Genomic DNA, 23,655 nt, shown 5'->3' on the forward strand with positions numbered 1-23,655 from the left:
GTGCTCCCTCTCCCGCCCTTCCCTCTCCTGATCTTTTAGCCCTTCACTTCCAGTTTTGGGGAATGATATTTTCGGAAAAGATTTAAATTTTTAAAGAAGAGAAAAAGACTGAAATTCCTTGCTTTACTTTTGCATATACAGACTGAATTCTTTTTTTTTTTTTTAAGCCATTTCCCCAAAGGAATGTGTCTTGCTTATTTCTGACATTTGGTAAGTTTCATTCATTGGAATAGTTCTTATTTTCTATGTGTTTCAAAAGCCTGTGAGAAACACGAGATTTGATAAACATTTTGAAGGCAGGAAAAATCCAAATCGTTTCTTCTTTGAGAGTCATGACTACCTTCTGGTGTGTAGAAATTGTCATTGGAAAAATTGGCAGTTTTGATTCTTGCTGGTATGGTTAAAAACTGAGTAAAAGGTATTAGAATTTTTTTTCTTTTGATATGTGATCACAGAACAATTATAAGTCTACTGTTTTTACCATTTAAATTGTGGGATAGGTTTTAAATGTCTAGGATGCAACTAATTTAGATGTCTTTTGAAATAGTTTTGTTTCGTGTTTAATTTGTATTCGTAAGAAAAAAATACCCCCAAAACAAAAGAGAAACCCCAAAACCCAAATAACACAAACCACAGCAAAACTGTTGTGTCTTCTATTTATCTTTGATTCCAGCCTTGGCAGTTGTTTAAAGAACAAAAAAATTTTAAGGCTAAAAAATTAAATAAATAAAATTTTAAAAATAAATAAAAACAAAGTTTAAGGGGGTGCCTAAATGGCTCAGTCAGTTAAACATCCGACTTTGGCTCCTGTCATGATCTCAGGGTCCTAGGATTAAGCCCCGCCTGGAGCCCTGCCTCAGGCTCCAGTCCCCAGTCAAGCTCCACACTCAGCAGGGCATCTGTTTATCCCTCTCTCTCTGTCCCTCCTCCCCTTTTCCCTCTCCCTCTGCTCCCCACCAACGCCTACCCCCACAAACCACCCCCCTCAAGCTGGCTTATTCTCTCTGCCTCAAATAAATAAGTAAATCTTTGAAAAAAAATTTTTTTTAATTTTAAAAATAAGAGTTAATCTGCACATTATGAAAGTAAACCAGAAAGAAGTCAATAAAATTTATCTCAAATTTCTGGTTTTGCTATTAAATACTCCTCTTACTGGGTTTCTTACATTCTCTCCTCCTGAAAATAAAATATACATAAGAGAATAAGTGTTGATAAAGAGAGAGATTGCTAATAGAGTTAGTTGGGACTTTATTTTTTTCTCTTGGTTTCATTGGCTTTCCATTGTCTTCTTTGTCTTGTCCAAATAGCTGTAGATACACACTGGATAGTGTGTGTAAAGACAGTGTTTGAGGCTGTTTTAGAATAATAGATGCTCCTGAGAGTCTTTTGTTAAACTAGTCTTATAGCGGCTCTGGGGATTTCTGTATTCTTCTTTGGGGGGGCTCTTTATTGCTAAGAAGTATCCTTTCAAAGGCAAGAATTGTGCATATTACAATACATCTCATGTTTGTTAACAATTAGTTAACATTAGATCCTTAATGAAATATTACTGCTTTTCCAATTTCTAGAACTACTGACTCTGGTTATTAGTATGATCTTTATCCTAATATTCAGACAGAACTGTTTAAGGGTTAGGTCCTCCCATGAGAGACTTCAGCCTAAGCATCTGCATATCTGTGAAACTGGAATCAGTGACTTGGAGCAACATCACTCATGCTACTAGAGCATAGCCCCATAAGAACTTCAGAAATGTATTAAAAATGAAGGAAAGAAGGGAGGAGGGGAAGGAAAGACAGAAGGGCAGGTGGGCAATCCTGCTTTTGCCATGCACTTTATAAGAGAGGGGCTGAGTTAATTTTCAATTCAGGAGGGTCTTTCTAAAGTATTCCAAAGGTGCTCAGTCATGATGCTTGGATTTCTGAATGCTAAAGAGTCATGAAGAAGGTGGCTGAGTCACTGAAAGAAAGGGGAGGAACACAGAGCTCCACTAACAAAATAGAAGAAATGTCAAAATGCAGAAGAGAAGTTCCTGAATGATGGGTATTTAGAGAAGGCAGAACGGAGGAAGGAAGGGAAAAGAGGGGGAGGGAGATGAACTATATGAGTGCTTTGTAAACGGTGGTTCATTTGAGCCTTCAGAAGAACCCAATGATGTCAGTATTATTCCCACTTCACAGATGAGAAAATTAAGGTATAGAGATACAAGAGAATTTGTCTTAGTCTATAGTTTGTTGGTAGAAAAGCTGGGATTTAAACCCAGGTGTATTTTGTCCCAAAGTCCATAACTTTTACTATCGTGCCATTCTGGTTAAGTTTGGAAGCTTGAGAAAACTCACATTTCACACTGTTCCTTTTGCTCCCGTAGGAGTAAGACGATTCTCAGCAGACGCATACCAGATCTGGTAACTGACAGCTGGCTATTCCAAGTGGATTCTCACAACTTCTCTCCTTTCTGGTATGCTGAACTCCAGATACATTCCACACAACCTCGTACTTGACAAAGTGATCCCATTCCCTTCCAGTATTTGTCCCCAAACCTTCCAGGTTACCTAAGGAAATATACTCTTTTATTACTTTTAACTTTTACTACTTCTAAAAGATTTCTACTCTGGCAAGCATGTGTTCTTTAGGCATTCAACAGCTGCTTTATGATAATGACAACAAAAGGCCCTGTTCAAAATGTTCAGTTGATATCATTATCATTACTTCGAATTCTCATACTATTGTATTCTAAACAATTATGCCTGGCTCTTTAAAACTTATTCCCCTTTCTATAAGCTGTGATGTGTCTTAACTATTTCTTATCTCACCATTTGTAGTTAGCAGAAAGGGAGAATCCTCTTCATGGAGAAAGAACATCATTTGCGACTTGAAAAAAAAAATCCCTCTTTTCTGTGGTTATATACCATCTTTCCTTCCCAATGTTACTTGTGTCTTTGTTCCTTGATTTTTTTTTCAGTGAAAAAGTTTGTTTGTTTGGTTGGTTTTATAGATCAATTCTCCTGGATTTTTACTTTTCTATTTCATTAATTTCTGCTTTAGTCTTTACTAGTTAATATAATTCTTTTGCAATTTTCTTTTTAATTGTTTTGATTAATTTTATCCTCATTGTGCTTCAATAGATGATGTGGCCCATCTGATCACTATCTTTTAAAAATGTGATCTTTGGGGTGCCTGGGTGGCTCAGTGGGTTAAGCCGCTGCCTTCGGCTCAGGTCATGATCTCAGGGTCCTGGGATCGAGTCCCACATCGGGCTCTCTGCTCAGCAGGGAGCCTGCTTCCTCCTCTCTCTCTCTCTGCCTGCTTCTCTGCCTACTTGTGATCTCTCTCTGTCAAACAAATAAATAAAATCTTTAAAAAAAAATGTGATCTTTATTTTTATGATCTAGTTAAGTTTCTTCTTTGTTTAGATAGAAAAAAACAACTATTTTCCACTGGGAATGAAAAAACCCACATATCTTTTATCTGTGCGTGGTTATATTACACATAAATCATTCAAGATCTTTTTTAATAGCCTGGATGCATCTGCCAAATGTACCAGTTTCTCCCCACCTCCAGCTGAAGTAAGTGCGAGGTCTTCTACCCGTTTCACAAAACTTGGGCAGGGAGAAGTGAGGCCTGTTTCTGTACTTCCACAAATGTACAATCACCTGGCCATTGTCAAGATCTAGTAAGGAAACTAGATCATGAGGAGTGAGACCTAAAACACGAGTGCAATGGTACTGGCCCTGCCGCACAACGGGCTTGGCGACCCTGGGCGAGTCGCTTTTCAGGTTTTCTATTTCCTCATCTATTTCCACACCTCAATGGTGTGGTCCTACTTGCTCTGCCGAAATTACAAGGTTTGTCAGGAGAAGCAGCGAGATAAGGATGTGAAACAACACAAAGTGATAATGAAATAAAAAATACTAGCAGTGGTTGCCAGTATTTAGATACAGTCCCAGGGAAGGAAAACATAAGGATGTAAAATCTGGCCAGTACCAGCTTCAGTTCCTGGCGGGTCCCTTCCCTGACCCCCAACCACCGCCAGCTTCCTTTGGGGACGCAGTCCCTCCTGCGTGCAGAACATCCCTCGCAATGACGGAAGTCTTCCTCTTCGTGGCACCCGCGGCTTGGAACCTGCTGGAAGAGTGTTGGGCAAATGAGCCGAAACCTGCCCGTAGCTCAAATTCGCGCTTCCGCACGACCAGCCCTGGCCGAGCATGTGCAGTGCCTCCTCCCTCGGCGGTGGGGGTTGACTGGCAGTTGTGGCCCAAACGCTCGTTAATCGGAAGAGGCTCTGGGCCCCCGACGCCCCCGGGGCTGGGGCCGAGGCTCGGTGGCGGAGATGCCGGGCCTCTGCGCTCGCAGCCCGCAGCCGCCGCGTTAAACCTAAGCACCTTGCCCTCGGGAGGGAAGGGAATCGCTGGGGTTCTGGATGCGGGCTTCCAGGGAAGATGCTCTTCGCGGTCCCGCGCCTCCTCGGGAAGATCGCTGGGAGCGGAGCGCGAGCGCTGGGCACGCCGGCCCCGGATCCGCTGGAGCCCGCGCCGCGCGCGTCTGCGCCGCCGAGCCGCCTCCCAGCTCGCGTTCCCCAGTTTGCGTTCCTGCCGCAGTCCGGGCCCGAATTAACTCTCTTCACTTGTGAGTGAGCACACACAAGTTCCCCGGGCACGATCCTGCCATCTGCTTCCCCGGGGGGAGCCCAGTTTTTCAACGATTAACCTCCCAGCCAAGGGGCGGAGGGAAGGTGGCAGGATGGAGGGAGCGGGGCGGGGAGAGGCGTTCCTGCGCGTTCAAAGGCAGCAGAATTAGCTGCCGGCGCTCAATGGGTTTACTTTCTTCGATTTTTGACAAACAAATGCAGGGGGATGCCTGCTCGGCCGACTGCCGCCCCGGCCCGGAGCCCTGGGCTCACTTCGCAGCCTGCTGCCGAGTTTCGCACCGCAGTCCTGCTCAGCATCCGCCGAGCTTCGCCCCCTTGCCCGAGTCTGCAGATGGATGGATGCGGGGCGCAGGCTTCTCCTGGTCGGGTTAACGCTGGCTCCGGCTAAAGCCCCGAAGCGCCCACCTCGCGCCTCCCGTTTATCTGCTCGCCCCCACCACCACTACCAAAGGACGTGCCCCTCTGGTAGTGTCGGGGCTCCCAGCCCAAGAGAGGGGGAGGACACTTCCCTCTCCCCTCCTCCCCATCCCCGACGCGGCTCGGGGTTTTACTGCAGCAGCCGGAGGTGACAGCGACGCCTTAGCCTCCTCCGTTGCTTTCAGAGCCCTGGCTTCCCCTGCATCCGGAAAGCACCCCCTCTTGAGAGGCTGGTCCGTGGAGAAGTGCTAACGAGCTGCAGAAAACCAAATTTAAAAATGTAGAAGTCGCTGGGCTGCATTCCTCCGAGGACGAGCCCGATCGCCCAGGACAGAGTGTGGCAGCGTGTGGGAAGTTGGGACCGTAGAGCAAGGGGGGGAGGGGAGTGGTGCAGCCGGCATTCTCTTCTGGAAGAAATCGCTGGGAGCAGTGCGGTTGGACACAAGTTTGCGTGGGAGTGTTTTCCTTTTGTCAATAATTAATCACCGGAATCGGTCTGGCAGAATTGGAGTTTTAGCAATAGTGCAGAGGGCGGGGCCGAACACCTAACTCCAGGAGGCTCTGAGGCGCCCGGCGCAGTGGGAAGCTCGCAGCAGCTGGGGAGGAGCCAAAGCTTGGGCGCTCACCTAAGCCGCAGGGAGATACACCCAACCCAACCGGGAGGTAAGCATCTTCCAAAATATATGCTTGAACGCTGAAGTAGCTTTAGTAGGATAGAATTCCTGTCTCTACCGGGAAGAAATTAATTCTAGCTTTAATGCAATTTATCCGTTTATTATTTAACTGCATTAAAATTTTAAGAATTGAATGGGTTTTTCCATTTGTCTTAGTAACAGAGTTGCCTTTCTAACGTAGTTAGAAACTAAGAGGTTTCACTCAACAGAAGCCAAACTTTATTACCGAAACTTTCCCAGCCAAAGAAGAGAAAATTACTTTGTGAATTACTTTCGTATTTATCTTTGTGTAGTTCAGTAACTATTCAGGGAAATATCTTTGGGAGGTGCTCGGTTTCATTCTTAAATATTCTAGTGTTGTGTTCTTATAAAATACTTTTTGCTCCTAAAGCTACTTTAGGCGATAATACACACAAGACAACTACCCAAAAAGTGAAGAACTTCCCATTTTAACATTTTCTCGCGATTATTAAGCAGTGTGTATTTTCTCAAAGATGCTTACGTGATCATTCAGAAGTAACCAGACCTCTAAACCCCAGGAGAAAGGAATAGTTAACTTTGCCATGGGAGTGGAGATGTGAGGAATGGAAAGCAGAGGGTTTTAGATAGGAGCAGAAGTTCTATGTCTGTGTCAACTAAAGTGACATTCAACTGGTTGGCAATTAACATAGATGAGTTTCGCCCCTGATTCAATAAAGAATTTGAAGAATTGTTAAATGTAAATCTTAACCCTAAAACTACAAAATAAATTCATCAGGGAAATTGGGAAAGTTGTTTTTCTAAAAGACATAGTAGTGTGATCGTTCTTTTGAATTAATTAAGAAATATATGGTCATTTTTGCCTGTGAACTTTTTAGATCAATACATTAAAACTAATGAGGTTTTAGTAACTTAGTATGCATATTTTAATTATTCCTATGCTTTCAAAAACAGGCATCATTTTGATAACTTTCAATGGCTTTGATGGCTTTGTACATAGATTACTAGAGCAATAATAAGCTCTCATATGAAATGCACTGTCACCCTCAATATTCAAATATTTCTATTCAGCCACTTAATAACAAATTAAGAATAGTTTGTCAAACTAAATGCATGAGCATTCTAGAATTTGACTGGATATAAAGTGAAAAGTTAACCAGGCCTCAACTACAATCAGTTTTCCTAATCCACTGTTAGTAAATTTACAAAATTTACTTTTGTAAAAACTGTCCTTCGTAAGTCTCTATTTACTATGTCAGCGTAAGCTACTTTACCAAGTATATAAGTTTATATACCAAGTATATAAGATGCAACATTTGCATTACAAATTATCCAAATGGAACTCAACTTCCAGAATGATTGTGTAAGGAGCTCCATGAACCCACTTTCGTAGCAAAACAACCACTGGCAAAAATTATAGATAAACTAGTTAGTCTCTGGAAATTGTTCTGAGGAAATACAACAAATGAAGAAAACCTTATTCAAGACAAACTACTGCAATTCAGTAAGAACAATAAGAGTGTGAGGCATTCCAACCACAACCCACTTCCCCGTCGCCCTCCAGCTAGCAGATGGTGCTCCATCCCAGGTGGCTGCCCTCAAGAGCACAGGGCTCCCTCTGAACTTAGATCCCAGTCTAGGGCTATGGTAGATCCCTGGGAAAAGCAGGCTACTGGCATCTTATCACCCACTTTGTGTTGTAGAAGCTTTCTTCTAGGCATGAGCAGGCAAGAGGTCTCAGGCTCTTCTAATACCCCCATTCTTAAGGCATATGAAGAAAAATTCAACATCTAAAAGACAAATAAGCCATACAAAAATGGGCAAGGGAATCAAAGAGACATTGCTCCAAAGAAGATGTACAAATGGCCAATCAACACATGAAAAAGTACTTACTGGGCGCCTGGGTGGCTCAGTGGGTTAAGCCTCTGCCTTCGGCTCAGGTCACGATCTCAGGGTCCTGGGATCCAGTCCCATATCGGGCTCTCTGCTCAGCAGGGAGCCTGCTTCCCTCTCTCTTTCTCTCTCTCTGCCTGCCTCTCTCTCCATCTACTTGTGATCTCTCTCTGCCAAATAAATAAATAAAATCTTTAAAAAAAAAAAAAAAAGAAAAGGTACTTACTATTAGTAGTCATTAAAGAAATGAAGATCAAAAGCATAAGGTACCATTTCACACCAACCAAAATGGCCATAATAAAAAAAAAGACAGATAATTAACACTTGCTGGAAAGGAGGTAATTGGGACCATCACACATTGGTGGTAGGAATATAAAATGGTGAGTTACTGGGGCAGGGGCACCTGGATGGCTCAGTCAGTTAAGCATCCAACTCGATTTCAGCTCAGATCATGATCTCAGGAGCCCATCAGTCTCCAAGCTCAGCAAGGAGTCTGCTTGAGACTCTCTCCTTCTACCTCTGCCCCTTCGTCTGCTCACACAAACTCTCTCTTTCTCCCTCTCTCTCTCTCAAATAAATAGATACATCTTTGAAAAACAAAAGTTTAACACAGAGTTAGCACATAACCCACTTCTAGCTATATATCCAAGAGAATGAGAATGTACTTCCAAGTACACGAATGTATGAATGGTACATCAAGGTTCAGAGCAGCATTACTCATAATAGCCAAAAAGTGAAAACAATCCAAATGGTCACTTACTGATAAATGGTCACTTACTGATAAAATGTGATACAGAATAGAAAAATGGAATAGTATTTAGCAACAAAAAGGAATGAAGTACTGATACTTGCTACAGCATGGATGAACCTTGAACAGATTATGCTAAATGGGAGAGGACCATATACTATGTGATTCCATGTATACAACAGATCTATAACAGGCAAACTTCTAGAGACAGAAAGAGCGGAGTTGGGGAGGAATGGGGAATGATTGCTAAAGGATACACGGGTCTTATTGGGGTGATGAAAATGGTCTAAAATTGACTGGTGATGTTTATATCACTGTGTGTATACTAAAGACCATTGAACTGTGTACTTTAAATGGCTAAATTATATCTCAATAAAGCTGGTTTTTCAAAATAAATTGACCAAGATACTCAAAACACAGATGGATTTAGAACTTGGGAGTTCATGAATTCCCATATACCACTAAACCAATGGCTTACATGGGGCTTTTTTTTTTTTTTTTTTTTTTTGCTTTCTAAGATTTTATTTATTGATTTGTCAGAGAGAAAGAGAGAGAGAGAGAGAGAGAGCACAAGCAGGACAAACGGCAGGCAGAGGGAGAAGCATGCTCTCTGCCGAGCAAGGAGCCTGACACGGGACTTAATCCCAGAACCGTGGGACCTTGATCTGACCCAAAGGCATATGCCTAACTGACTGAACCATCCAGGTGTCCCTACATGAAGCTTTTTCCCAAGGACCACACGGAAATATATGAAATAATCAAGAGTGGCTCAGGTATTACACAGCTCTGTGATTTGCACATGTTTACACACTCACCCAAGTTTTCCTCTGTTTAGAAATAAGTCAAATGTAGGGGCACCTATGTGGCTCAGTCAGTGAAAGATCCCAACTCTTGATTTCGGCTCAGGTCATGATTTCAAGGTCATGATCTCAGGGTCGTGAGATCAAGCCCTGAGTTGGGCTTGTGCTGGGCATGGAGTCTGCTTAACATTCTCTCTCTTCCTCTGTCCCCCTCAATACCACCCCTCCTGTCCCCGGCATGAACTCTCTTTCTCTCTCTCAAAAAAAGAAAAAAAAAAAAATATATATATATAGGAAAGTAGTCAAATGTCACTAGTGTAGTCTTATAGAGAATTGGCTTGTAAATGCCCAACCTTTTTGGACTAACCAACTTGCTATATTAATTTAAGCCCAATGAGGCCGGTTGTTCCTCCCATTACTAGATAACTCTAGTCCTTTATCAGTTCTTCAGGCCAGTTGTTGAAAGACGTCACACTGAGGGAGAGAAGGAGGTTACTTAAATCCCAACCAAGAGCAAACTTTGCCACTCAGATTAGCCCAGTTTCATTCCCCCAGATTGGCCCCCAAAGTAGGAGTCTTGGGGGGACAGGAAGAGCTGGAGCAGTCACTCTGGTTTCAGAATAAACTGCCATGTCACTGCTGGAAAGCATTTCCTGTGATGTGACATCTCAAATACAAGAGAAGCTCTCAAATAATTCATATATTCTTCTAGTCATCTTTATGTTCTGAGTTCTCATAAACTGCCTGATCTTGTACCAAGAACCAGGGAACTGGATGATAGTGCTTTGTCCAAAAATAAGGATATAAAGTTAGTGAGTCTCTGAGTTCCATGGGGCTGGTAAGCAGCAGCTAAACTTGTTGCTAGAAATAGTTAACGAGTACACTGAGCCAAACCATACCCTTAGCCTTAGGGATTCAAGTAAGTCTGCCTGCATCAGGAAAACTCAAGATTTTCTATTCTCATCAACACAGCCTTATCATTCCATGTATATGTTTAGAAGAGTATGCCATGCTGATGAAAATGGGTTCCATGTGGCTTTTGACCATCAGAGCTTTTGTATAGGTCCTATTGTCACATTTCATCCAATTAGAAGATTTACACAAAAAAATGTCAAAGATCCAACCAGTTGTCTATAGATTAAATACATGTAAAAAAAAACTTGATCACAGTTATTACTTATTAATATGGCTTTGATCAGGATTAATAATTCATTTATCCAACAGATATTTCTTATGCACCTATCTTGTGCCAGAACAACTCTAGGCCCCGAATGAGTAATAAAATAAGCTCCTTCCAGGAGCTTCAATTCTAGAGGGGACATCAGCCATTTAAAAAAATGATTAAAAAGTCATTATAATAATAAGTGATTTACAGTGTATGAGAAGAGATAAGGGCTCTGGAGAAAGAATTAAGCAGAGAAAGGAATGAGGTAGTTTTAAACTGTGGCATCATGCAAGGGAGTAAAATTGCATAATTAGATAATGTAAAGAAGACGTAGAAACCTGGCTACATGTCTCTGAGTTGGACCATGAAGATTACCAGCTCCAGGTGAACTCTTCCCCTTGGGAGTCTTGGTTTCCCCTTCCCATTAGCATTATTTTGCTACCTTGGCTTTGCTGCTCCTTCATTAAGGAAAATACTAGTCTTAACACAGGCACAAGGAAGGCATAGCTTAATACCTGCTCCAGAGAACTATAATCCAAATAAAACACCACCTTATGATAACAAAAATTCTTGTTGAGGGAAATCATTAGCCTGGGGTTTCGGTTTTCTTTTCCTTTCTCTCTTTCTTTGCCCTGGATTCTTGTCGTCTGCCAGAGGACAGTGTGGTAAATAATTAAGAACTGCTTTCCCGAAGTTAACATCTTTTTGAAGGGTTGGGGTTGCGGGGAGGATGAGGGGAAGAAAAATTTCCAGGTCATTTTGGAAAGGTGAAGGGAGAACAGAGCTTTCAGAACTAGAGCACAGAGCATGGACTCCCACAGATCATTTGAAAAACGTGGGGAGGGGGGAAGCAACCAGAGTCTCCACTTTCCTGGACTGTCCCAGAATCTCTACTCAAGGCTCTCGTTTTAAAAGACACCTGAGGACACAACGTTCTAGGAAAAGACAATGGGTGTGGCAGCTCGCCTGGAATAGAGCTTTTAGAAAATGGCTTAAAAGGGAGCAGGTACTTGATGTTTTAAAGTCAAAAAAAGAGCATTTATTTCAGGCTTAGAGGAGAAGCATTTAAGCATGGTCAGAGTCCAGTTAGAAATAAGTCAAAAGACTCCCTGTTATAATGGGGGTTATTTTGGTATATTAGAATTCTTAATTTATTTATTCTACAGATGTTAATTGAGCAGTCCCCTGGGTGCTGGTGGAATAACAGAGAGGAAGACCTTGTTTCAAAGATCTTTCTTTGGGATGCCTGAGTGGCTCAGTCAGTTAAGTGTCTGCTTTCAGCTCAGGTCATGATCCCAGGCTCCTGGGAGCAAGTCCCACATCCGGCTCCTTGCTCAGCAGGGAACCTGCTTCTCTCTCTGCTTCTGCCTGCCACTCTGCCTACTTGTGCTCTCTCTCTCTGACAAAAAAATAAAAATCTTAAAAAAAAAAAAAATCCAAAGACCTTTCTTTGTAGAAGTTACATTATATGCCTTTTGCAACAAAATAGCTGAAGCACAGAGTGATGAGGATAAGAACTTTTTGACCTGCCTGTCCTGACACCTCCTTCCAGACTGGGTTAGCACCTCCTTCCAATGCTTTCCTGTCATAGTACTTACCACACTATGTGGGGATGCTAGCCTAACTGTCCTTTCTCCTCTCTGGAAAGTGCTAGAAGAGATTGACCTGTCAGTCTTAGTCATCATTTACATCTCTAGAACATTTTCTTTTTTTAATTAAGGACTTATTTATTTATTTCAGAGAGAGCAAGAGCAAAGAGCCTGGGGTGGGATCATAGGGAAAGGGAGGGAGAGAATCTCAAGCAGACCCCCCCCCCACCTGTGTGATGAATATTTGATTGGATGGATGGGTGAGTACATTAATGATTTGCCAAGTTAAGACCAAAGCTCTTTGCATAGATAGGCAGTCCCCCAGAGTTGTTAAGAGTTGTGTACTCTACACTAGTTGTGAGACTTTGGGTCAGCTTTGAAATTTCCCAATGTCAGGGGCACCTGGGTGGCTCAGTCAGTTGAGTGTCCAGTGATTTTGCCTCAGGTCATAATCTCAGGGTCCTGGGATCAAGCCCCGCCTTGGGCTCCACACTCAGCAGGGAGTCTGCTTCTCTTCCTCTCTTTCTGTCCTCCCCCACCCCCGCTTGAGTTCTCTCTCTCACTCTCTCAAATAATCTTTAAAAAAAATAAATAAAATAAAATAAATTCCCAATGTCTCAGTTTCCTCATTTGTGAAATGGTTACAGAAATAGTGCCTCCACCATAGTGTTATTAAGTGAACTACATAAGGTAAGCTATAATATAAAGCAGTTAGCAAAGTTCTGGGACATAAGTTGTTCAATAAATACTCTCTGCTATTATTACCCATATAGAATGGCAGTTTCCTGGGGGACAGTTTGCTATTCAAATATTGCATTCCTGCCCTTTCAGCTGCATTGTAAGATCAAAGGATGTCAATTAGGAATTCCAAGCCAAAGCTACCATTTTGAATTCAAGCTCTCTGAAAAGATTAAAAAGAGAATTTGGGAATTAATATAAGTAGGATATTGAACAAGAAAATTAAACAGACTAGAAAAAGAAAGGAGGAAAACAAGCTCAAGATGGTATGTCCAAAGCAAATTTTTTGGAGTGATAATAACCTCTACAGCTCTCACACCCAGACCTCCCGTTTAGACAGCCCAAGTACCAGCCCAACCCCATTCTGGAACACACTCATACCTCATAAAATGTCAGGCCCCTTACGCATCAATAGATGTTCACTGATGCAGAAGAAAGAAAAGTGAAAAAAAAGTTATTTGAAGTGGAGTCTTATCTAACCCTGAAAGTGTTAGAGCATCCTCTTCATTTTTTTTGAAAATTGAATACTCCTCTTTTTGTGTGAGACCTTTGGTCAGAATTATCATAGTGCCTCTTCACAGGCAACTCCTTATTACCTTCTGAATGAGACCAAACGCCAGCCTGTGACCAACATATGGAATCCCAGCATCCTCACTGCTTCCCTCTGTTCTGGCAAACAGAATGCACATGGTCTCTCTCCCAACCATGGTGGAGTCTCATGGCTTTTGTCTTCTCCTAAGAATAGTAAACTGCTGCTCTCTTACTAACTCATCAACTGGAAAGTCAGTTTTAAATAAAAGTAGCTTAGAATCACTCTACTGATGGAAAAACTAGGCCTAAAAGAAGACATAAGTGACCCCAATTCTTCAGTTACCAACTCTTTTCATTCCTCAAGGCTGAAGATATGTTCTCTACTCCACAAGGGAGATCTTGGTCCTTAAATTTTTAATAAGGTGTTTTATTGCCTCAATTTTTCAACAAAGAAAAAAAAAATCAATCAGGTTGGCCTAGTTCTGGTTTTGATGGGCAGGAAAATCAGGTTATAATTTAGGACAAAGGAGTTGTTCCACAGGTTTCCTCCATTTAGGAGAAAACAAACATTGGCCGCAAACACAGGAGAGATGATATGGGACCCCTATGACCTTCAGAGTGAATTCTTCCTCCTAGACTCACAGAAGTCACCATTTTACCCACTTACATCATATGTCTCTGAAAGGTTCAATGGAGTCACCTGGAAGGAATCTCACAGAGGAAATAAAATGCATGTAGAAAACAAGAGGAACAATTATTAACTGTAATAAAAGTTACTCTCTCTGAGCCCTTACTAAGACCAGGCACCATTAAGCATCCTTTACCAATGTTATGCTATATCATCTTCACAGCAACACAGAAAATAATCATCTCTGTGTTACTGACAACCTAACCGATGTTCCCAGAGGTTAAATGATATCCTGGATATCACACAGTAGCAAACTCCGGCTTGCCATTTTCAAAATCCACACTTTTATCACAGACCAAAAATATTTAATGAAGTGAATCATTCTCCAGTGGGATATTGAATTCTATTATACAAATAGGATCTCGCATTTGATGAAATCTTAGTAATTTCTTCTTAAAATCTTCCTGATGGTTGATAATAATCCTCAGAAGATGTGGTCCAGTCTCTGCTTCAACAGTTTCCCTAATGGAAATATCACTACTTCAACTAGGCAATCACTTTCCCTTTAGATAGCTCTTATAATAAGTTTTCCCTGAGATTCACCTCTGAAAACAATAAATTCCAAAACTTCACCTCCAGGACTGCCTGTAACACCATTTAAAACCTTTCAGATCTTTTAAGACCTCCAAGACACGTTTTTCTCCTCAAATCTTCTCTCAACATTGCCCTTAAAAACCTTCCAGACTTTTCTCTATTTAGCTTCCTTCAGGTGTGCTCAACTGGCTGGAGTAACTGCTTTTTGCAGCTGGAAGAAGGATCCTAATCAAAGCCAAGGGCTGTAGCCCCTTTTTGTCATCTGTGGCACTGTACTCCTATAAATATATAAGGATACTGGCACTGTGGTTTGAATCTATTCTCCCCAAATCCATGTTGAACCTGAACCTCCGAAGTGATCATAGAAGGAAGTGGGAGGTCATCAGGAGGTGCTTAGATGATGAGGATAGAGACCCTCATGAATGGGATTAGTATTCCTATAAAAGGGCTACAGAGAGATCTCTTGCTCCTTCCACCACGCAAGGACACAGTAGAAGGTGCCAGCTATGAACCAGGAAGAGGGTCTTCACCGGAATGACTTCTTAGTCTCCAGAACTGCAAGAAATAAATTACTATTGCTTACAAGTTACTGAGTTTGTGGTATTCTTTTATAATAGCCCAAATGGACTGAAACAATTAGATCACTTATTTATTGCCCAACATTTTACAACACTAATGGCTCATAATGAACTTGAAGTCAAATTAAATTGTTTAGTCTTTTTTACTTGAACTGATCATCAACCACATTTCCCCCCCCATCAGATCCTTGGACCGTTAGCTTTTTGAATTGAAGAATGAGGTTTTATACTTCCCACAAAAGTTTTACCATACTTGGAACTCTGTAATCTGCTAAGTCTTTTATAACTTCACCTCATAATTTGAGCTTTTCTGCAAATCTGATCATGCATAATTTCTATGATTTAATTCAGATGGACAAAAATCCTACCAAGGTCAGGACAAAATGCAGACCTGTGGGCCTCACCACTAGAGACCCACTCCCTGACTTTATGATGCATTACCAGTTACGGAGCACTTTCACAAACATCTCACTTGATTTTTACAACTTACCCTGTAAACCAGAAACTATTATCATTGTATGTGAGGACAAAAATTCAGAAAGATGTTTGACTTGCCTAATGGAACACAGCTAATAAATGACAAAATAGGAAAAAACCTTAAGGCTTCTAACCATTTCCAGAGCATTTTCAAAACCAGATTTTTAAATACAGTGGATTAACCTAATCTCTTTTTCCTTTTTCTCCCCACCATAGATATCAAAAGAGACTAATAAAAATTAAAAGCACTTTCCAAAAAAAAAAAAAAATCTCACTTAAAACCCACCATATAAAGCAGATTAAAAGCTGGCTGTTCTGATAGAAATGAGGTACAAGATTCTTAGTCTCTGTGTCTGTCCCACTTGGGGCATCCCCTCAACCCCCTGTAGATGGTAACGTGGCGTCTCGTAGTCTCCCAAGCACATTCCAAAGTCACTAACCAGTGGCATGTTTTCAAACTGTAACCTGCTCTGAAAGCAGCTCTTAAAATATGGCTAGCTTGTCATACTTTGCTTTTATAATACATTTTAGATTTTTGTGGGAGATAACCATTCAAGAGGTTTCATAACCTTTACACAGAACAGAACTATTTTAAAGTTTGAAGGCAACTTTGGATTAATCCAAATCTTTATTTCACAGATGAAGAAACAGCAACCCAGAGAAGAGAAGTAACCCACACAGGATTATTCTACAGAGGCACAAAGGCAAGAACCAGGATCTGAACCCTCCTAGGCTGGTAAATTCTTCTGATTATATCATGGAGTCTCACTTTTAGAAATCTGACCCTTTTGATGACAAGACGACATTTTTAACAACATGGAGCTTCTGGTTCTCACTTAAGCAACCAACAAATATTATACCCTTGGTATCAGAATGGCATTTAGGATGATACAAAGGAATAAAATGTGGCAATTAGCTTTAGTAATGAGGTCTTGAAACAGCGGCTCTTAGCTTCAGAAATCACAAGTTCCTTTGAAGTGTGTGAAGAAAAATGTTTATGCAAAATTTGCAAACATCTCAAGGGGTTTCTAGATGCACCCCACCACCAAGTGCTTGGCCTCTAGGTTAAGAACCTCTGGCCAAGCCCAGAACAAGTGCCAGGGCCAAGACTGCATAATGCCAGCTCCTTTCTTATTTATGGGACTTCTGGTTAAAGGCTGCTTCTGTTTCAGAGTCCTTCATCTTTTATTTAAATGAAGTGGCATCTTATCCTGGAAGACCTTTGATATAAGAGAGTAGTAAGTTTTAATACGTACTTAATTAAACAGGACAAATTGAGAAATACAAGAAAATGAAAACATTTTTCTTTCAAAAATATAAGTAGTGAAAGTAAGGATGACTTGTGCTTGTAATAGGACATTCATTTTCTTTCTGTTTCTTTTATTCTTAAGAAAGTAAGAAAAGGGGCACCTGGGTGGCTCAGTGGGTTAAAGCCTCTGCCTTCGGCTCAGGTCATGATCCCAGGGTCCTGGGATCGAGCCCCGCATCGGGCTCTCTGCTCAGCGGGGAGCCTGCTTCCTCCTCTCTCTCTCTCTGCCTGCCTCTCTGCCTACTTGTGATCTTTGTTTGTCAAATAAATAAATAAAATCTTTTTAAAAAAATAAAATAGAATAAAAATTAAAAAAGAAAAGAAGGTAAGAAAAGGAAATAAAATGAAAACAACTTAGATTACCACTAATTGCCTGACCACTTTGATGAGATCTATGGGGAAATGGGAAACAGAGTAGGGGTGGGGACAAAAAGAAATAGATTTATTTTCTGAACTGATTGTTTCTTAAACCTTCCCTTTGCCACAATGTGTTAAAAGATTTGTAGTTCTGAAATGGCTGGCAAAATGTCATTTTTAAATAGATTGGGAAGCTCCAATATAACTTTAAAGTTATTGATAATGAGGTCTGTTTTACTAAGTCAGAAACACTTATTGGACACTTAGCATTTGTGCAGCACTCTCAAGCATGACATGATAGGAAGGTTGCTTGGAGTGAGAAGGTCCTGGGACTGAAACTCATTGTTGATTCTGCTTTGGCTTTGGCAATAAACAAGGTGCAAAAGTTAATGAACTTCAGTTTCTCATCTTTAAAATGAAGTGATATATTTTTTTGCCTCCTTAATGACAGCCACACCAGAACTGAATAAACATACTGAAGAAGAATATTTCTAGGGGGTGCCTGCGTGGCTCAGTGAGTTAAAGCCCCTGCCTTTGGCTCAGGTCATGATGCCAGGGTCCTGGGATCGAGCCCCGCATCAGGGTCTCCGCTCAGTGGGAAGCCTGCTTCTCTTCCTCTCTCTCTTTGCCTACTTGTAATCTCTGGCTGTCAAATAAATAAATAAAATCTTAAAAAAAAAAAAAAAGAATATCTCTAAAAGTGGCCTCGAATTGAATAACTGATAAAATTCAGATGCCTCGTCTTCAAGATGAGTTTATTTTCCTTTCATCTATACCTGGTATCCATAACTAAGGAAATGATTAGTAATATTAATAGAGTGTGCAGTGTGTAGTAATGTAGTGTATAGAACAGCATGTAGTAATCACAACAGTTAATATTCACTTAGCCCTTCCTACTCCTTATTGTAAATACCTTGTATTTTTTAATCTTCCCAGAAATCTTAGGAATGGAGTTCTGTTATGATTTCTAATTCTTACTTGAGGAAACTGAGTCAGAGTGGTTGAGTAACTTAGCCAGGGTCAAACCCAGATATGATTCAGGGCCAGAGCTCATCACTACTCACCACACACACTGTCTCTCGGCGAGATTCTCACCCAGCTCCACATGTGTTCACTGTGAGACTTTTGCCCTCAGTTTCTTCATCCTTAAAATAGAAGTCCCTTAAGTTAAGCATCTACCCAGTGCATGTCACAGTGTACTTAATAAATGTTATTTCTGTTCCCTGGAAAGCATTTCATATTATAGAATTCCAGTGTTTTTAAAGAAATCTGAATTTGTTACCTAGACCTGATGTAGCACAGTACTACAACATTGGTGACTTAAAACAAGAGAAATATATTCTCTAGGTAGCTCTGGAGGCTGGAAGTCTGAAATCACCGTGTTAGCTGGGCCACACTCCTTCCAAAGGGTTTACGGAAGTTCTTCCTCTGCACCTCCCATGCTGGGATTCATAACTTAATTATAGCTACAAGGATCCTTTTCCCTTAAATAAGGTCATATTCACAAGTTCCAAGATGTGGGCATATCTCTTTGGGATTCCCCATTCAACCTAATATGGTATATGTATATTTTTAAAGTTTTATTTATTTATTTTTTTAGTGTTCCAAAATTCATTGTTTATGCACCACACCCAGTGCTCCATGCAACATGTGGCCTCCTTAATAGCCACCACCAGGCTCACCCAACCCCCCACCCCTCTCTCCTCCAAAACCCTCAGTTGGTTTCTCAGAGTCCACAGTCTCTCATGGTTTGTCTCCCCTTCCAATTTCCCCCAACTCACTTCTCCTCTCCATCTCCCAATGTCCTCCGTGTTATTCCTTATTCTCCACAAGTAAGTGAAACCATATGATAATTGACTCTGCTTGACTTATTTCACTCAGCATAATCTCTTCCGGTCCTGTCCATGTTGATAAGTTGGGTATTCATCCTTTCTGATGGAGGCATAATACTCCATTATATTTATATGGATCATATCCTCTTTATCCATTCATCTGTTGAAGGGCATCTTAGTCTTTCCACAGTTTGGCAACTGTGGTCATTGCTGCCTATGAATGTTGGGGTACAGATGGTCCTTCTTTTCACTACATCTGTATCTTTGGGGTAAATACCCAGTAGTGCAGTTGCAGGATCATAGGGTAGCTCTATTTTTGATTTCTTAAGGAATGCCCACACTTTTCTTAATTCAAATACACTTATGTCTTGGGAGATTCCCTCTGGTATTCTTCACCAGCCAGCTCACATTTACTCAGAGAGGGAAAAGGACATTTTATCTCACCTAATTTAGGCCTATAGTTAAATTGGTTATAAAATCTGCCAGCTAAAAAAATTTTTTTTAATATACCCAATTGCCATTAGCCTTCCCACATTTACTTGAAAATCAACAAAGTGTTAGGAAACAAACAGTTGTTACCCATTTAAAAGAACAAGCCTGGAGCTCAGCACTTGTCCACTTTTCACTAGAATGAGGCAAGGTAGCCATGTACTTGGGAACAGGTGAAAGAAAATAGTCAACAATAATATGTCTACACTGTTCTTGCTAGGAGAATGAGAAATCCATTTGGCTAAACTAGGCCAGTGAGACTTTTTCTTTTAGTATATCATTTAAGTAACTCAATTTTAAGTACAAGATCATAAGATTTAGAGAATTTAATTGCCTAAAAGCAACAACATGTTTTGACATGACTCTATAAACACCTGTCTTTCCTTTCTTCCCTCCTCCTCTTCCCCCTTTATTCCTTACACCAGAAACTAGCCGACCTAGAATGCCAACTAACCCACTAGGGAGGTGCCCCCTGCTCTGGGCCTTGGCAGAGAAAACACCTAAACAAAGTTAAGTCTATTTCCATGACCCTTGGAGTCAGCCTAGATGTCCACTCATTTGCCTAAAAGCAGTAATAACTGAGACACAGAAGCAGCTCAGTTGAGGACAGTGAAAAAGCAACAGACAATATGACCAATGTCACAAAAATCATGCCTATGGGAATTCAGTGTTACTGGTCACCAAAATAAGAAAAACAGTGAACTCATCACCAGAAGCACTCCAAACAGTGTAATAAGAAGGGAACAATAAACCAGAAGAATGAGAAAGAGGAGGAAGGATGGAAAATAAACAAAACCAAAAAAGTTTTATGAGCAAATATTCAATGCTATCAAAAAATTAAAATTGCAAAGAAAACTACTATTAGAACATACTACTGGAAGTGTCTTTGTTGACCAGCTGCCTATCAAACAGATTTCCATTGACAGAACTCTGGGAGCAAGTACTCAGCAGGTATGATGGTGACAAATCAGTATTATTACAGTAACTCACCTTCTTCAGCCTCGAATTCTTTCTTAAAAATAAGTTTTCTGTTTCTGAAGACACATTAAATATAATGACGATAGGATGAGATAAAGGCTTAAATTTTCATGGTCAGACCTCTAGCTCCTAAGAAAACAAAGTCCTTAGAAACAAATAGTAAACACGTAATTCCTTTATCAAATTGTGCGTTTGATGGCCAAAAGCTGGGGAAGAAAAGACAAAGGCAAACTGTTACGTCATGCACAGAATACAATTACCTAGAAAGGGCTTTGTAATGACAGTAGAAAAGTTTCAGCCAAACAGTTTAACCACTTTTCCACTCTTACTCCTTTTCAAATGCTCTAGGCACTGGTGTCTTATAAACCCCATATTTCACATCACTGTCAAAAACGAATAAGCATATCATAGAATTTACAATTCCCACAAGTACTATATTCTATATACTGAATTTCACCGCTGGGAACAACACAGATAAACATGTCATCCCTCTTCTCAGAAGATTCTTTGTAGTTTGGCAATTCCCAGTTTTCCTCTTGTATCCTAAGAAAATCAAGAAGAAGGGAAACCCACTGAGACTTCAGAATTATTATTTGAAGACATTTGGGGTTATTTGTTTACTCAGCTTTGGATGGTACATCTATGTGATTTTGGTCAGCTAGTCATGCCCCACTACAAATTGAGAATCTCAATGTAAAATATACATATATATATTATATGTGTGTGTGTGTGAAAATGAATATATATATATATATATATATATATATATATATAATAGTTCAGACTTTTATTTTTTTTAAGATTTTATTATTTGAGAGAGAGAGAACAAGAGAACAAGCATGAATGGGGGAGGGGCGAGGGAGAGGGAAAAGCAGATTCCATGCTGAGCAGAGAGCCCGATGCAGGACTCAATCCCGGGACCCTGGAATCATGACCTGAGCCGAAGGCAGAGGCTTAACCCATTAAGCCACCCAGGCGCCCCTGTTCATACTGTTAAACTGTATTTTTAAATTTCAGTCCTCCATAATGTTTAGAGTTGTTCATTGACATTTAAAATTTTTAATTGCAGTAAGACGTACTGCATGTAACATAAAAATTTGCCATCTTAACCATTTTTAAATATGCTAAATATTAACCATGTTTGTGTTAAGTAGTGTTAAGTATACTCACATTGCTGTGCAACCAGTTTGGGGAATGTTTTCATCTTGCAAAACTGAAATTTCATACCCATTGAACAACTCCCACCTTCCTTCTTCCACTAGCTCCTGGAAAGACCTCCATTCTACTTTGTTTCTATGAGCTTGACTACTCCTGTAAGTGAAGTCATACAGCATTTGTCTTTCTGTGACTGGCTTATTTCACTTGGCATAATATCCTGGAGTCATCCATGCTGTAGCCTGTGTCAGAACTTCTTTCCTTTTCAGGGATGAATAATATTCCATTATATGTATCTACTACATTACTATTCAGCCATTTATTCATCTACCAGTGGAGATTTTAGTTGCTTCCACCTTATGGCTATTGTGAATAATGCTGCTTTAACATGTGTGTACATTTAATAATTTTTAAAAAATTATTTATAAAGACTTTAAGGCCACTGTTAGTGCTGCAACTCTGTTTACATTTTACCTCTAAAAACAACTGGCAGATCTTGGGAATAGTATCTTCAGAAGGAAAAAACCACCCAGAAGCAATACTCTTTCCTCTTTCCTTCACTACAGGATAACAGGGTTTCTCCTTCTTTAATAAAAGAGTAATAACGAGGTTTACCTTAAGAAATGACATTCTAGTTAAGAGCTTGGCTCAGAAGCCCTACTCTCCACTCCAGTTTTGGCAGAAATAAACAGGGGTCCTTGTTCTTTTTCTGTATGAGCAAATGAAAGGACACGAGGAACAACACAAGATATATCAACCTGCTGGTTACAAATTTCTCTTCCAATTTATGACATCTACTCAACACTAATGTACTTACTGCTCTTGTTTAGTTTCAAAATATTTATCTTCTTTTTGAGAGCTACACAACATAGAGACTGATCTAATGTGAACTTCATATTTCTTAAACTATTATAAAATTTTCTGTTGAAGTCAAATTCCAAATTTTCTTTCCCAAGCAGAAGTCTTTAATCCCTAAATCCCTCTGGAACCTATCGGAAGATGCCAAACAACAAGGATTACTTTGAAATTACAGTTATTTAACACATGCCACGTTGCCCAGCGGTCTCAGCTGATAATTGGGCTAGAAATACATGTTTTCTCTTGTTCTGCTTTTGTTAGTGTCAATGACAATTGGAGGCAATAAGTTCGGTTCAGATAGCCTCAAAAAAAAACTCTGCTCTTGCATATAATTCAAACCAACACTGCACCAACAACAACGTAGCTAAAATTGTTGGTGAGACTTTTTCCTTTTAGTACATTATTTCAGTAACTCACTTCTAAGTAAATGATTAGACAATTTAGAGTAGCTTAATTGCCCAAAACGGTAACAGGCTTTGGCTTACAACTGTTTCTTTCCTCCTCTCCGAGGAGCCCAGAATTATTCAAATCCATCACTTCTGGTCTGACTTCTAATATTAACCCTGGTATCAGCATGAGGCATTGGTTGGCAAAGGATGGCTGGAGAGTATTCTAAGATGGAAAAGAAATTCACAGGAAAATCTTAAGCAAGAATGGAACTTTCTGCTAGGCGCAGAAAACATTGGAGTCATCCGCAGAAAACAGAGCAAGATATGTGGAAAGTGGGAAACCAATAAACTGCTATTATGCCTTATTCTTACATAGATACAATATGAGGTTTTGCCGTTAACTGTAGGAACTTTGTATCTTTGTGAATCAAACTGTGTTCACATAAAGCAGCGGTTTGCAATTAGATCCCCAAGATAAGAACTATTACATAAGATTGTGCAGGCACAGCTCACACAGTTGTATGCGGTCGCCCTGCCCAAGATGCATTTGAAAACATGCTTAGAGATTGGAATGCCTCTCAAGTAGTGGTTTGTGGTAATCGCTTTAGACATGTGTTGTTTTATTTTTTCAAAAACATTACTAGACAATTCAATTAGCGAACGTAATAAGGTTTGAGGTTTTTTCCTTATAAAATATACACACCACTCCATTATAGGTAACCGTTATTTCACAAAGACTCCTTGACTCCATAACTTAGGAAAAATCTTGCAAGTAGTTTAAAGGTGTACCAATTCACAAGAAACAACAACAAACACTTCTAGGACCGTGACT

At 40.4% G+C, this 23,655-nt stretch overlaps 1 protein-coding gene across 1 annotated transcript in view; it reads left to right on the forward strand.

Moving 5' to 3' along the window:
• Positions 1 to 5,222: 5,222 nt before the first annotated feature.
• Positions 5,223 to 23,655, forward strand: part of SPTSSB (serine palmitoyltransferase small subunit B) — a 33,124-nt gene continuing 14,691 nt past the window's right edge. Inside the window, exons 1-2 of the mRNA XM_059391616.1 lie at positions 5,223 to 5,725; positions 16,096 to 16,192. The gene's annotated coding sequence lies outside the window, so the exon portion shown is untranslated. The remainder of the gene's footprint in view (positions 5,726 to 16,095; positions 16,193 to 23,655) is intronic.

This window comes from Mustela nigripes, chromosome 2, assembly GCF_022355385.1.
Source record: "Mustela nigripes isolate SB6536 chromosome 2, MUSNIG.SB6536, whole genome shotgun sequence".
Lineage (NCBI taxonomy): Eukaryota > Metazoa > Chordata > Mammalia > Carnivora > Mustelidae > Mustela > Mustela nigripes.